The sequence below is a fragment of the Anthonomus grandis genome, chromosome 22 (assembly GCF_022605725.1).
Source record: "Anthonomus grandis grandis chromosome 22, icAntGran1.3, whole genome shotgun sequence".
NCBI classification, from domain to species: domain Eukaryota; kingdom Metazoa; phylum Arthropoda; class Insecta; order Coleoptera; family Curculionidae; genus Anthonomus; species Anthonomus grandis.
The window spans coordinates 41275255-41291419 of NC_065567.1; positions in this window are offsets into that span (position 1 = coordinate 41275255).

Below are 16165 nucleotides of genomic sequence, written 5' to 3' on the forward strand. Positions count from 1 at the left end.
CTTAGGGAGGTCAGCAGTGATGACGGGGTTTTAGGGGTTGGCGGAAAGGGACTTTTAGGTCTACATGCCAGACACTGTCCCCCCACCATTACTACTAGAAGTGTAACTTTAAATTTACGCAGAAATATGTGATTTCAGTTAGATGGTGTTATACTACATTTTGCTTGCCAAAGACTGCAATTTTAACATATATTTATAAAAGAAAATGAATAGGAAGAGGCCGAAAAACCTTTGGCCTACCACAGTCCCCATATCTGAATCCTCGAAAAAAATACTTTCGGTATTTTTCTATCGGAATGGAATTTTACTCTCCGAAATTTTTACACAGCGAATAAAATACCAATAAATCTGCTTTTCTAAAAAAAAACCTGAGAAGCACTAAGATAATATAGAACATGCATATCAAACACTAAAATAGAGGAAATATTATTGTCGATGTATTTACTTCCAAAAATTTACAATGAAACAATGTCACTTACTAGTAAAGACCCTTATTTCATAAACTTTTTAAGACTATAGAGTTTATATAAATGCAATATGTCGCAAAATTATAAAGAGGATATTAAAAAATATTATTCTGGCTTCAAATACCCAATTAAGTTTTCATGTAATAACTTTACCAAATAGTTAGGCGTGCCTATAACCTTTGCTAAACTTTCTAATAATTCACTAACATTAGTTCCAAAAATTATACTATGAAACAGAAACTTCTTGATGATCTGTTAAACTGTTTGAGATCTGTTGTGATTCTTGAATATTCTGTTGTTCATTTGCTTCCTTAACTCTCCTATCTACAATCTGTGACTGAGCAGTTACAAAGTTTTGCATAAGCCTATTGTTGTAAGTTATAAACTTTTGGGCACAACTGTCAACGCATATTAGCTCTTCGGGATCTAGTGTTCTTGAATTTGTGTTTGTTATGCACCTTTGAAAACACATTTCAGTCATCTTATTGTATAGTTGTAGGAAGTCTCTGAACTGTAACAAAAATGTTATTTTGTTATAATTATTATTAAAGAGATATACAGGGTATCTGGGAAAGGTTGGCAAATCTCGAAACTGGGAATTTTGCAGGCTAAAATATGCGAATTTACCCAAACATACCTTAGTCCAGAAGTTAATAGTCTACAGGATACAGAGTGTCAAAGTTATAATTTTATTTTCTATTTTTCCTTATAGCGTCCTAAATGCTTCTTAGCATTTCAGATTTGGCATAAAATTTGATATAGGTTTTCTAAAGCTTTGATACGGCAGTGAGAACTGAAGGTGATCTTAAACAAAGCATTTTCCAACGTAGCTAGAAAATGAAAAATAACACCCAAATACTTTGGAAAGTGCAACAAGGATTAATTCGTTGAGCTCGAAAGTATAAGAGGCAAATTTTTATAATTAGTATTTTCTTTTATTAGTTTTGTTGTTATATTCATTTATTATTGCTGGAAACCATAGAAATACAAGAAAATAGGATTTTTCGGTCAGTTGCTGTATACAGGGCAGCACAAAAAAAATTATAATAAGTTATTTACCGAAATAGTGCTGTAAGTGGCGCCCTTTAAAAGTTTCATCATAAAAAATAATAGAGCCTCGTTTCTCGTACTAGAAAACCTTCCTATACCGAGTTTTATGCCAAACTTTGGAATACATACATCTTAAACTGTAAGGAAAAATAGAATTGGAACTTTGACACCCTGTATCTCGCAAATTATCAACTTTCGCACTAAGGTATGTTTGGGTCAATTCACATATTTTGGTCTGTAGCATCTCCAGTTTCGAGAATTACCAACCTTTCGCAGATTCCCGGCTGTATACAATATCAGTAGATAAAAACTTATATTATATAATAATAAACAATAAATATTTAAACATAATAATAGCCTTTTACTACCAACCAAATATTCTTAAATATTTGGTTGCTTATTTAAGTATTTTTCTTAAGTAATAAGCATTCTTAAATAAAACATATAAACATTCAAATTACAAAATACCAATTTAAAAACAATATGAAGAAAAATAAGCATCAATCAAAAAGAAAACGTTGCGATAATTAAGTAAAACTAAAGGAGTAGTAAACGCCTGTCTAGTAACAAATCAAGCACTACTCTCTTAAAAGGATTGAAATTTTGAATGCATTTTATATTTTGTGGTAGCATTTAAAAAGCTCTCACCGCTCTAAAATGTGCTCTTCTTTCATAGAAGCCAGAATAATGTAGGGGGATTTCGAGTTGGTCTTTGCTTCCGGTTACTATAGCGATGCCATCAGAACAATGGTCAGAATTTGTAAGGAATAAGGTACTGTGCTTTTTTATACGGAATACTAAGGATAAATAGTAAAGTGAAGGAGCTGTCAGAATTCTAAGTGACCAAAAAACATTCCAACAAGGGTCCCTAGCTCCCCAACCCAGCATACATCCAATGATTCTTTTTTGGCATTTAAAAAATTAATGGCTTCCCCAGATGAGCCCCAGAAAATGATACCGTACTTGATAATTGACTGAATGTGGACAAAGTAGAACATTTGAATGCTATCCAGTGTTAAGGCGTGTCTTAATCTAGTTATTAATGCGCAAGAGCAGGCCAAGTAACTTAACTGTGTCTGTAGTGAGCCTGGAATGTCTGTAAGCCAAACCAAAGATGACTTCCTCAAGACCATCTTACTGAATCTCATTAAGCCAGTCTTGGTTTCATTTAGCCGTAGAGAGTGATCCATACATCACAAAGGCATCTGCTCCGTTGTACACGAAAAACACTTCGAGACTCCCACCGAAGATGGTGCAACCATAATAACCGAGGTGTCATCGACGTTACGACGTACTGAAAAACGTCATCCGCCCGGGAAGGTCATTCACATACAGCAAAAACAGAATAAGCCCAAGTATGGAGCCCTGGGGCATGCCCTGCCCCAGCTGTATTACACCAGAAAAATGTTTTATTCACACCATTCCTACGTATACACACTGTTTGAGATCTATCTCCCAAGTGGGACTCTATAAGGGATAAACAATACGAAACAAACGATACTCAAAATATAGCTTAACAAGATGAATGAAAATAATTATACCTCAATAAAGTAGTAAAATATAAATTATAAAATATACAAAGTAGTGGTAAAACATATGATTTAAGTTATAAAACCAATTATGAAATAGCAAAACAGAATAAAATATGAAAATCTGGTAAAACTTAAAGTATAAACAATAAAAGGTATTAAAACAAATAGATATATCATAAACTATAAAACTAATTAAAAACCATATATAACTTTATATATAACTTTAGCCTCTCGCATAACAAGAAAAGAACCCAAAAAACTATACAATATCCTCAAGGACGTCCCGGTCGAACTCTTCCAAGTTATAATAAGGTTTGCTTAAGTGACTTCTACAGCAATCCTCTAAAAGTCCTTAATGAATTAGTTGCTTTTAAACCAATAGGCAATAGGCAAATGATTAAAAACTTTTCGACCCTCATATAACAATGACCTCTTCACCAAAGTACTGTTAGGAATCGGTAAGGGTAAATTAAATTTCTGACGAGTCACATGCAGTGGTGTTGAACCTTGCAGCAAGCTACGATTTTTAAAAATAAGGGAAGATGTTTCCAAAATGAAAAGAGAAGTCAGCGTCAAGATCTTCTGTTTCACAAAGTGCAAGCTCAATGGACCGATCTGGACTAAAGCCAAATTGTTCACTAACCACTATGTTATGAGGTTTAATAAAGTTTATAATACGGTTCTCTTAAAAACTTTCTCCACATTGAAGACAATTCGAGAGACGGGTCGGTTTGTTGGATTAGTGGCATTCCCTTTTATATAAATCGGGGTTAACTTTGCAGTTTTAGGCCGAGTTGGCAACTTACCTAACTGTAGCTTTCATTATCAGCATTCATTAATAATAAAAGCTAACAGTTTGCAAATAAAACAAGTTATATGTTTTAGAATTATCATAGCAATATCATCCAATCCAGCTAAAAAATTTTTTGACGGGTTCATATAACTCATTGATATCAAGAATATTGAAGGGTAATTGAAGCTGGGATGGCCATGAGTTTAGAAATATGAAACTGATTGCTAAATGAAGTGTGGATCTTCTATTCTTTCACCGTCATTTCCTTTCAAGTTGAAATTGGCACTATCATTCATTTTTTTTATTTCCGTATTTAAATTGCTCCAAACAGTTTTAATTTTATTTTCAATTAAAGAAGTACGTTAATTGGCAAGATATTTATGATAGATCTTTCTTGAATTTTTCCACGGTTTTTTTGTCTGTAGAGGTTTTACATATTGTGAGTAGCCTATCTGTGTTAATTCACTTCATGAACTTATTTCTAATTCAAGTGGTACAGACAGGCAATAATATGTCAAAAAAATGAAGCAATGTGTGGTAGAAGCTTTTATATATCTCCTATCTGATACAATTTATACCGTGTTTTTCCCTGCAAAATAATTCTTTAGATCTGAGATATCTATGTCAACCAATCTGACTTTCGCAGAGGTCATTGTGATTACATTGGAAAAAAATGCAAAAAAATTGTACTTTTTCGACAGAATTTCATCAAGTTTGTCTTATAGATTTAAGTTGATGGTTTCTAATACAATTGTCAAGCCTTATTTTGACGTTGTGCCTGAATTTTATATTTATTTAACTTAAACCAAACTAATACACTTCAAAAGCTTAAGAGTCGGCGAATGAGAGTAATATTGAGGGCACGTTGCCTTACACCAATTTCTTTTATGCTAAACTCACTCAATTGGTTTTCGGTTCACAAAAAGGCTTTGTTTTCTGCCTATGGTATTCATATATAAAATATCAAATAATTTTGCACCACCTTTATTTTACGAGGTGTGTAATTTTTCATAGAAATGTCCATGATTACCCTACAAGAAATAATGACAATCTGTATACTTCAAGAACAAATTTAAAAAGTGCTTTTTAGGGGCTTTCAAGAATATAATAGGTTTCCTTGTGAAATCAAAGATTTATCACCTGATGGATTTAAAAATGTATTAAATACATATATGCATAATAGCAACTAGTTTGGTTGAATAGTAAATTTATATTATTGTAATTAGTGATTTAAAGGTAAATGTTATATTTTCAATTTAGATCATGTAAATTATCTTTTAATAATTACTTGTTTTTAGTGGTTTTTCATTTGTTTTATTTATGTAACTTATATGCTTCCAATATTGACATTAATTCAACCAGTCTGAAGAAGTTTAAAAAAATAAACTGAAACAGAACTGAACTCATCAATGATGTGTTTGGTATTTGATATTGTATTTTATTAGTCTAGGTAATTTCTGCCTTATTATGTACATTGTGTTGTTCATTTTGGTTTTTCCTTTTATTATTTATTTCAGTACTTTTTATGGTATGTTAAGTCAGTATTTGTAAGGGCCTTGTAGCTGTTGATACTTGACCTTGGAGAAATACAAAAGGATAATTAACTCAAACCATTACTGCCCTAGTAAGAGACAAGACATTGGACTCTTCTTTGATCTATGTGGGTCCACACACTACAAAATCGAGCTTCATCTGATAACTTGGTCTTATTCTGTTCTATATCCTAATTTACCAAAGACGATGCAGATGTCAAAGCTGAAAGGTGCTTTTTGGAATCCGCTCAAAATTTCAAATGGAGCTAATGACTGAAACGGAAATCCTCCAAGATGCCAATATCAATACTTTCGCATGGATTGCCTGTTCACTAGAAGAGGATGCTCCCTCTAACTAACAATGGCTGCATGATGTATAAGTTGTCTGAGATAATATACATACTATGGTTTGGTTCTGAATAGGTGAACTAGGAAATCTTGAGGTAAAAGACTGACAGAAATAAATTATACATACATTATACATTTATACATCCACCAATGTCTGATGTTTGCTAGAACACACTATTTTAGATCTAGCAAAGTAAATAGTAGGCACCTATATGACACCAGATATGGGGGAAATCTCTTACTTCCACAACACCTATATGACTAATGCCATAAAACTTTTTAATGCAATACCCAAAACCATAAAACAACTACATTTAAATAGATTTAAGCAAGTAATGTAAACCTGTCCATACTCAGTGGACAAATTCTACAATAGTCTATCAAAATTTATCGAATATTATACTTTCATACCTATATAAAATTTTAGATGCCTTTTCATTGTAAACAAAATGTAAGTTTCTTGTTTGCTATGTTATGTAGGTAAAACTTTGGTACATTAATGTCTCCCTTTATGCACTGTACACTGTATTATTGGCCTTTGACAGTCTATATTTTTTGACGATGCTAAGCTGTTGGATGTATATGAGCAAATAAAGAAGTATTATTATTATTATTATTATTATTATTATTATTATTTCTTGGGTAGGCAGTAGGTGATAAAATTAGAATTTGTTCCATTTCTAGTCAAGTTTTCATTTAAGACTTGAGAAAAAAAAGCAACTTACTGCCTGTTCGTCCCCAAACACTAAAATAAATCTACAACAGATACCACAATTGGAATGTAGTAACTGTAACAGTTGGTATGCTTACAAGACACTTCATAGTAAATAATCAACTGACAACTTTGAAATTCACAGATAATGGACACAGTTAAGACAAGGAAGAAATCTTAAAGGTGCTTCAATAAAACTTATCAGCCTACAATAGCAGAAGAGTTTTTTATTGCTGCAGCTATCTAATATAAAATATGATAATTTAGATCTACATATCTAAGTCGGTTTAAGATATTCCAAGAGAATACAAAAATTTTTGCAACATGGTAGGCAGTTTCAGTAGGTAAAAATTAATCCAATTATTAACTGAAGAAATTTTTAATATATAGACTGCAAAATTCAAATTATTTCTTAAAGAAGAAATAATGAAGTTTATTCTACTAATTCTTATTGAGGGTGCAATTCAGTGTATATTTAATATATAGTATGTAATACAGAGATCTGCAATGCCTTTACAGAGTAAGTAGGAAATTATAAATACGTCTTTTTAAAGCTTCTTACTATATTTTTTAACATATTAAATAGCTGCTCCCTTTTAGGACAGCTATTGTACATGTTATGAAAATATACATTTACTTAACCAATATGTTTAAAAAAAACCTACGTTTCTGACTGCTCCTTCATTTGGGTCCATTATTATGTGTTAATTATTTTCCAAATAACTGTAGTTTTTCTTATATTCCTTTTAAATTTAAAAGTAATTTAATTGTAAAATGTATCAAGCTTTTTTCTAGGTTAAGTTTACTAAAAATGGATGGCGTGACTTCAAGTAGGTTAACGTGGAAACTGCGAAAACAGTGAATGCCACTACCTTCTATTCCATAAAAATAAACTTAAGTAATCTCAGGTTTTCCTTTATTTTTTTTTAAATTGGCGGCTCCAAATATTAAAACTTTAAACATCATTTTTTAAATTTTATTCGTTATTTTAATTGCAAAAAAAGGGTCGTCTTTAAGTACCTATCTCCGGTAACAGTTAACAAAACGGTTTTCTGCTATTATACGCTGAAAATTTTTCTATATAGGCCTTTTCTAGTGTCTTTATAGGATACAAAACTGTCGGCGCTGCTTTAAAAAAAATGTTTTTTTTTTGTGGTTGTTTTTAAACTTAGAAGCGTCCGGGAACCGGGAGTAAATAGGAGGGTTGGATCGGGTAAATTAACTATAAAATAGAGTGAAACAGCAGCTGTACTACAGATCTAAATACAAAAAGCAGCTACAGGGTGTTTTTGAACAAAATAAAGGTCAAAAAACCCTAAGAAACAAAATTATCTGCATATTTTTTCAAAAGATACATTGCAAAAACTCCACATCAGATGAAACTTGTTTTCCGCTAGTTACGGGTACCAACCCGCCACCTTATGCCGACCCTGCATACTTTATTTAGAAATAGCTTAGTTTGTATTGTCATCATTTTTAGAACCTATAAATATAATGTAATAGACAAGAGCAACAATAATTAATATATGTAATCAATGTAGTCATTATCTATCAATCAAGTTAGTTGTAAGTTAGTTAGTCCCTGTTCTCAATAAATTTGTTTTTTAAAAAAGCAAATGCTGGTTGTTGTCCTATAACTGGCGCAGTCGGTAGTTCAGTCTTTCCAATATTGGACAAAAATCGCCATATTTGGGTCCGTTTCTACGGTTTGAAGACCGCTACAATCCCTGGAAGCTGAAAGAAGACCTGCAGAAACCTTCAAAGAACAAGAATCGTCGGAAGTACCTGCAGCGATCCAACTGAAGCAACCACCCGTTCAACACCGGATTGAGAACAGCTATAGTTTAGGTCCTGGGAATACAAAAATCGATACCTTTAGGAAATTAGGCTAAGAGACAAATGGAAATTTTGGCAAGAGCCTTACTGTAAGTGAACATTTTTCCTTACCATTATTTTTTAATCCTTTTGGTGATATATTTTTGCATTTATTTTCGAGTATTTTGGTACATTTTAATATTTACCAAGGTGTATTTTATTTTATTTGAGTGCAATTTTAATTGAAGATTTTACCATTTATTTTTATTTCTTTATAAAAAGACGCTTTACCTTTTTATAACCTTTATTTTTACAATTTTTACAGTTAATAATTGTAAATTTTACTAGACTTTTGAATTTCTTTTATGTCTGAGCATGAAATAAGAGAACTCAACGAGTTCATAAATTTTTTGCAAACCGTTTCTCACGAAGAACTTAGACCTTTACCTTCAACTACTATCGAAAAAAAGAAAATGAATCAAATAGATATTGCTATGTTAAGATATCAAGCTGACAATATCCCTACTTTTGACGGCAATCCAAGAAACCAAATACCTAGAACAGACTTTTATAAAACTAAAAGAATCAGTTCTTTTACAATAACTCCTTTAATCTAGTCAATTCGTTAAGTGCTAAAGTAAACTTACAAATTGAACAACTAAATCCCTTATTTAACAACCGAAACAATCGTGGACTTATTAACGGTTTAGGTTCCATTATAAAATCCATAACTGGTAATCTCGCACAAGAAGATGCTGAAAAATATGACAAAGCTATTTTGGAAATCTCTAATAACCAAAATTCGCAAAAAACGTTTATAAAAGAGCAAATAACTGTATCTAAAAAATCTGTCGCACATTTCGAAAGCATAAGCAAAAATTTGTCACATAATCAACGTATTTTAGAAAATCGTATAAAAAAACTAGAATTGGTGGCTAAACAAATGAATTTGAATAATACAAATACATACTCTTTCTTTTTAAGTGAAATACTTGTCTTCCAAGTGATAAATGCGTATCAAAATATATACGATATCTTGGATAACATCGAAATAGCGATTACATTCTCGAAATTAAATATATTTCACAGCTCAATAATTGACCCAAAAGAACTTCTAAATGAAATAAAATTAATTGGCCCTAACTTAAGTAAAACTAAGTTACCATTTGCGACAACTTTAGAGAACATTTTACTATTCGAAAAAATTGTCGAAATTAAGTGTTATACAAAGGAAAACAAAATATTCTTTATAATAGGTATAGGTACCTATAGTTGAACTTGAAAATTATGTACTATATTACCTCTATCCTTTACCCGTACCCTTAAATTCCATTTACCAAATAATTATCCCTCAAAGTCAATACCTTATCCTAAATGAACACTCATATGTACTGTTCAATGCCAGATGTCAAGAGGTAGCTACAGAAATCTACCTCTGCAAAGAAAACAGTCCTCTGAGCGTATCCGAGTATCCGCCATGTGAAGTACAAATGATGTTGTATTTAAAACATCCCTCAAATTGTCGAGCCATTCAAACCGAGGTCAAGTCTTTGAAAATCCAGAAGCTGGAACAAGAAAAATGGGTAATTGTTTCACCCCAAAAAACCATAGCTGTCCAATAATGTAGCCATAATAAAGAAAATATCCCAGTCGAAGGCACCCTTGTCCTTGAGTTAAACCCTAGCTGCACCATACAAATTCAGGACTTCCAGATTAGAAGTTTCCACGATACAAACACCCATTTTCACAACATTGAATTACCCAAGCTGACCTTAGACTTAAATGATCGCCCTAATGCTATTGATTTACAGCCCTTTGAACTCGATATCTTAAACTTCGATGAACTTAAAAACATTCAAACAATGATGGACATCCAAGCCAACAAAATGGAAGAAACCAGCCAAGTGTTAGTGTATGAACCATCATCCTGTATATCCTGATGACCACTGTAGCCGCCTTCCTGTTGCTAAGAAAGACAAGAAAATTAATCCAGACCAAAAGAATACATCCCAACCAAACCACCGACACAGACCAGTGACGACGAAGAAACCCTACAGAATTCGAGCCATATTGTCATATAATTCACCCCTGGGCTCATTTCTTAGGAGGGAGGAGTTATGTCGACCCTGCATACTTTATTTAGAAATAGCTTGGTTTGTATTGTCATCATTTTTAGAACCTATAAATATAATGTAATAGACAAGAGCAACAATAATTAATATAGTAATCAATGTAGTCATTATATATCAATCAAGTTAGTTATAAGTTAGTTAGTCCCTGTTCTCAATAAATTTGTTTTTTAAAAAAGCAAATGCTGGTTGTTGTCCTATAACTCGCTTATTCGCTGATCTAGAGCGATGTTGCCATATTGACATACAAATAAGCAAAATACTAAAAGTTATTTTTATATGCGGAAAAAGGTTGTGGCTCTCCAAGTTATATTTGTTTAAATTTTATATAACTATTTTATTGAATTATACAATATAAAATCCAACAGACTTTTGCCACAGTCCATTAATTTTCACGTCCATTTTTCAAATTTTCCGCCGATTTGTTCCTTTAAAATATGCTAAAATAGGGGTCTAATCTAGACTATTTGATGTTGCCATTAAATTGTCAAATTTGGGAGGCTTAAGCTCCCAATGCCCATCCCAACCCGTTAGGCACACGAGGGGTTTAAGATAGTTTTTTACTATTTTGATTTTGTTTTAATTGCCCTTTTTTCTAATGTGATAACAGTCAGCTCCAGTCTATTTAGGGGAGAATGGGGGAATATCGACTACTTAAGCGCTACTGAGTTTTTTAAATAGAAGTATTTGTACAAATATGTCTAAAATGGTAAAATTGCTTTGTTACTTTATCTAGTAGAAGATTTTTCTATTGCTTTCGCAAATGAACAAATATTTTTTTTCTAAGATGGGTTTTTGTAAACATGGAAAAAAATCGGGTAATTTCGACCGATAGGATAATATCGACCACAGTGTAGGGTAAAATCGACCAGGCAGTAATATTTTGGAATTCATTTTATTTTAACATTTAAACATTAATTTATACTGAGCAAAAGTCACAAATATATACTGAAGCTTTTTCTGCGCTAGTACAGTCAGCATGAGCCCAGGTTGCACAAGAACGGCACCGCCACCAAATCTCATTATTGTATCCAAATTGTTCACAAATAGCGCAGATTTCATCAATTTCTCTTTCCTCTCCAACCGGGGTTTCCACTTTATCTGTAATTTTTCTTGTGACCTTCTTAATTTTATTATTGCCCTCCTCTTCATCTGTAATTTTCCTTGTGACCTTCTTAATTTTGTCATTTCCCTCCTCCTTACCTGTAATTTTTTTTGTGATCTTTAATTTTTGATTTTCCTCCTTTTTTTGTTTTTTAATGTCTTATTTTCGAGCTCTTCTTTTAAAGGGGTAGATGTTAAAATTTGAGAATGTTGCCTTTTTCGCTGTGAAATTCTTCGTTGAAACACTGGAGGTGGACATAACTCGTGAAAGGAAGTATTTTCCAGTGTTCCTTTAATTTTCAGGGTTTTATCACCATCATCGCTTAGACTGTCTTCCGCAACTTCTTCCAAACTGAATTCAGAATCAGACGAATCTGATGATAATCTAGTATTACGTAAGGTATTCAATCTTCCTGGAACAGATCCACTTAATCCACTTGGCCCTGGTTTTAGAGAAGAAGTCTTCTGTCTGAATTCTATGGGTTCTAAAATATTTTCTGATGTATTTTCCTGCAATGGTAAATCTCCTGAAGCCGTTGTATTTGGCGGATCATTATTATCTTCATGGATAGGTACAAAGTCTTCCTCACAAAACGCATCACGATTGATGGGAAATATTCCGGTCGTTTTAAATCCGTTTAGAGCCTTCTTTATTGTGGTCACCCTATTGTTAGCATTTCCAAAAAGTTCGGCAATATCAGTGTCTTTTATTTTTTCATAATTTCTGCTTTTCATGTACTTATCACATTCTTGGTGGTAAGCAGTTTTCAAGGACTTGAAGAAAGTTACGTCCAGAGGCTGTGTCCTGTGAGACGTGTGGGGTGGAAGCGATAGTAAATGAATGCCAGCATTTCGACAAAAAGTGTAGGAAGCTAAAGAAGAATGAGTGGAATGGTTATCCAGTATTAAAAGAATAGGTTGCTCTGGAGTAGCATTAGCGAATTTCGCAAAATGTTGCAACCATTCGGTAAACAACTCTTCGGTAATCCATCCAGATTTTGAGCATTTGTATATCGCGCTTGCCGGACCATTTTTTTCCAAGCCATCTTTCATTCTCATTCTCTTAAAAATCAACATAGGCGGGATATATTGCCCGGATGCACTAAAACAGCACACAATCGTAGTATTTTGACCCCTTTCTCCGCTTGTTATCGCACCGACTTGCTTCTCTCCTTTTCTTGCCAATATGCGACCCGTATTGTGGACATTGGAAATACCAGTTTCGTCAACGTTATAGATGCGATGAACTTCAAAATGATATTTTTCAAATAGTAACTTAGATTATTGAAAAAAATATTCATTTCTTCTCTGATCTTGAAGAGTACCATATGGTACATTAAACATTTGTGCGGCACGCCTAATGGATAATGTCTTTTCTCCCACGGCCTTTATTGCTCTTTTCATGGAATCCTCCGTCCATGAGGAACGTCCAGTTTTTCGGACGTATGTTCGCGGCATCTGAAATGAAATGCTGACATGTAGGTACCTAATGCTTGCATTTATGGCGCACTTTATTATATAAAATATAAATATATAATTAGGCCACAAACATTAGGTAGGGTAATATCGACCACTGCAGGGTAATATCAACCAGTGTGATCGATTTTACCTGAACCGGTAAACCTAACCTAGATTTTTTTTTTACTCAAAATATGTATTATAAGTGCACCAAATTGGACCTAATAAACGAAAGCATATCTGCAGCATCATATAAACAGGAAATGCAATACATTTAGAATGTAAAAAGAGTTCCCTACCTTAATAACGGCAGCGGAGTTTTAATAAAAAAAGTCTAAACACGAGCAAAACTATCAACAACACAGAACGAGTTATGGAACGATACTAATCGTATAAATCAGGCTCATATGAAGCCATCTCTCGATCGGCTGGTATATTACGCCCGGATGGCACCAAGTTTATGAGATTTGAAACTGGTCGATTTTGCCCGACGGTCGATATTCCCCCACCTTCCCCTATACACCCAGAGCCTTATTCTTAACCCATATTCTTAAAAATTCCAAAAGAGACATGAGAACTTCGCTTTTTAATGAAATATTTAGAATCATTTAGCCATGTAATCTTGGACATACGTAATTATACCTTTGTGATAAGAAGAAAAGAGATAGATAGAAACAGAACGAACGTTTTACAAAATTTTGCCGATTTTATTAAAACTTTTGGTTTTTCTACATTTTTCTAGAGTATTTGTGAAAGTAATACCTAACATTTTAGGAAAAACGGAGAAAATATGTCATCATTTAGTGAATTAGTGCTCAAAATTTTTTTTAAGCCACCCAACAGTGCGATTTGCTTTAAATGCCGTAAGTTTCGGTTGTTGTTTTCCATAAAAAAAAAAACAGGCTATAATTGACTTTCAAAAAACAAGGCAAATTTCTTTCAAATTTCAAATCTTTAAACTTTATAATCAACACAAAGTGCCTAAACCAGAAATATCTCGTTTATGGTTTATTACTCGTATTTCGGTGAAAAAGTTGAAAAACGTTTTGTAAATAATCTCCGATTTTGAAATATTTTAAAATTTGAGTCGATCGAGTACTTTGAAAAGAATAGATTATAAGAAAAAAATTTGCGATCTACTCTAGTCTATTTGATGATCGAAACTCATCATAGAAAGTCTCCCGTTAGAAAAGAAAAATAAATAGAAGGAGCGTGTCGGGTTGTTTTGAGGTTGTCCGCTCCATGGAAAAATGGCGCGGAACGGAATTTTGCAGTATGTTGCAGAAGCTGTTTTGTTGTATTTATTCTCCGATAGATGAGGTTATTACCTCTTTCAATGTGAGGAAACGGATTAAGAGACAGATATAGACGAGAGCGGAGTTCAGACGAATATATGCAACAAAAAGTGCTACGAGTGCAAAACTAACCATAACAGTAAACCGAAGAATTATCCAGAATATAATAGAGAAAAAGTATAAATAGTTTGAAGGTGTTTGAAAATATCTCTTATTATGATGCTCAAAAAATCATCTATCTCTTAAACGATTTGAGAATAACCAATTTACATGCATGGCTCCACAGTTTCCGTCTCTTTCGACTAAGAAAAGGCAATAATACGAAAAAAAATCCGTATCAGGTTGTCAACGGCTACCACTTTCTTAAAAACTTTATGGAGAATCTAGAAATAAAAAATAGGGTTTTTATTTAAACATGTAAAGTGTAACGCAATATCTTATTTTTGGATCACCGTGTGTTATATGGTTCTCGATGAAAAGATGTCCTCTTAGAAATCAAAATTGACGTGTCCGATCTTTTTTTCCAAAATATGCCAGGCGAGTGACAAATAGACTTTCGATCTTTTCGATGGGCTCTGTATTTCACAGGCTGGTCACTGTTCGTAAGATATTCCTCCCCACAATTAATATTGCCAAAAAAATCATATTTCTGTAATTTTCGGAGTAATATATGTCCTATCAATACTTTCAAAGTCTTGCTTAACTTTTGGATTTGATCTTTGAAGGAAACGAAAAATGTGTTCTTCTAAGTAAAAATTTATGAAATATTATCCGCTATTTTTTTTACATCAATTATTTATCTATTGTCTGATTCAGAGTAATTTTCAGTCATGTACTTAATATAATTTGAAAAAGACTCTCATAAAAAAAATTACATTTAAAACCGGCTTAAAGTTTTTCGTATACTGGTACCATGTTATAATTGAATGAAACTCTTTAATTAATCTTAATTTTTTGATTTTGGATTGCTCTTGTTATTTTCCAGTGATGAGAAAATCCTTCAGATTTGAAACTTTTATTCTTAGTATGCAGAAATCGGTCACATATAAGTTGAATTTTAAAGAACTGCTTCAGGAACAGAGATTCCTTGATAGGCTACAACAACCATTTCCTTTGCTAACTTTTCCTCTAATATTTGACAATCGGTCGCAAAACGTAAGCAACTAGTAATATTGACAAACCACACCAGTACTGCTATCTCACCATAATTCCTGGAATCAAATGTAATATTTATTTAATTATAACTCATTAGTCCCATTTAGTAGGGTAATTTATATGCGGTTATAATTATTTATTTCAGAAGTGGTTTCTGGTTTACCGAGTGTTAACCTTCTAAAAGAAAAATATTTTGTTAAGGAAAGCTTCAAGTCGTTATATATAAAAAATAATCTTATAATTTCCATCCTTTCCTCCATGGGTTACACTAAATGAAACTTCGAAAGATAAATAATGTTTCTCAAAAAAGGAATAAAATGATCCCATTTATGAAATTGCAATCCAGCGAGAGTCATATTTATTTTTCTGTACAAAGAAAGTTACATAACAAAAAAAAAGAATAGTCGGGTTATTCCGTATGTGGAAAAGCAGAAAAATTACTTGCCGAAGCGTGTTTCTGCTTATTGGCTTACTTTAAAGATAAGTTCACTGTGAATCCGCCTGGTTTCAAGTCAATGTAATAATATTAGATCAAATATGTATGTAAAATTCGGTTCTTTGTAGCCTCATCTATGTTGATTCAAGGGACGTGACTATATAATAATATAGTCACAAGCTAAACACAAAGCTAAACCCCACCATTAATCCATACAAAAATTCTTAAGGCCATGTTTTTAAGTCCCTTGACCAAACCTACATTTTTTAAATCTCTTTAGTTAATGAAAAAACTATGGTTATTTAAAATACGCGTAATTTTCGTAAAAGAATGTATCGT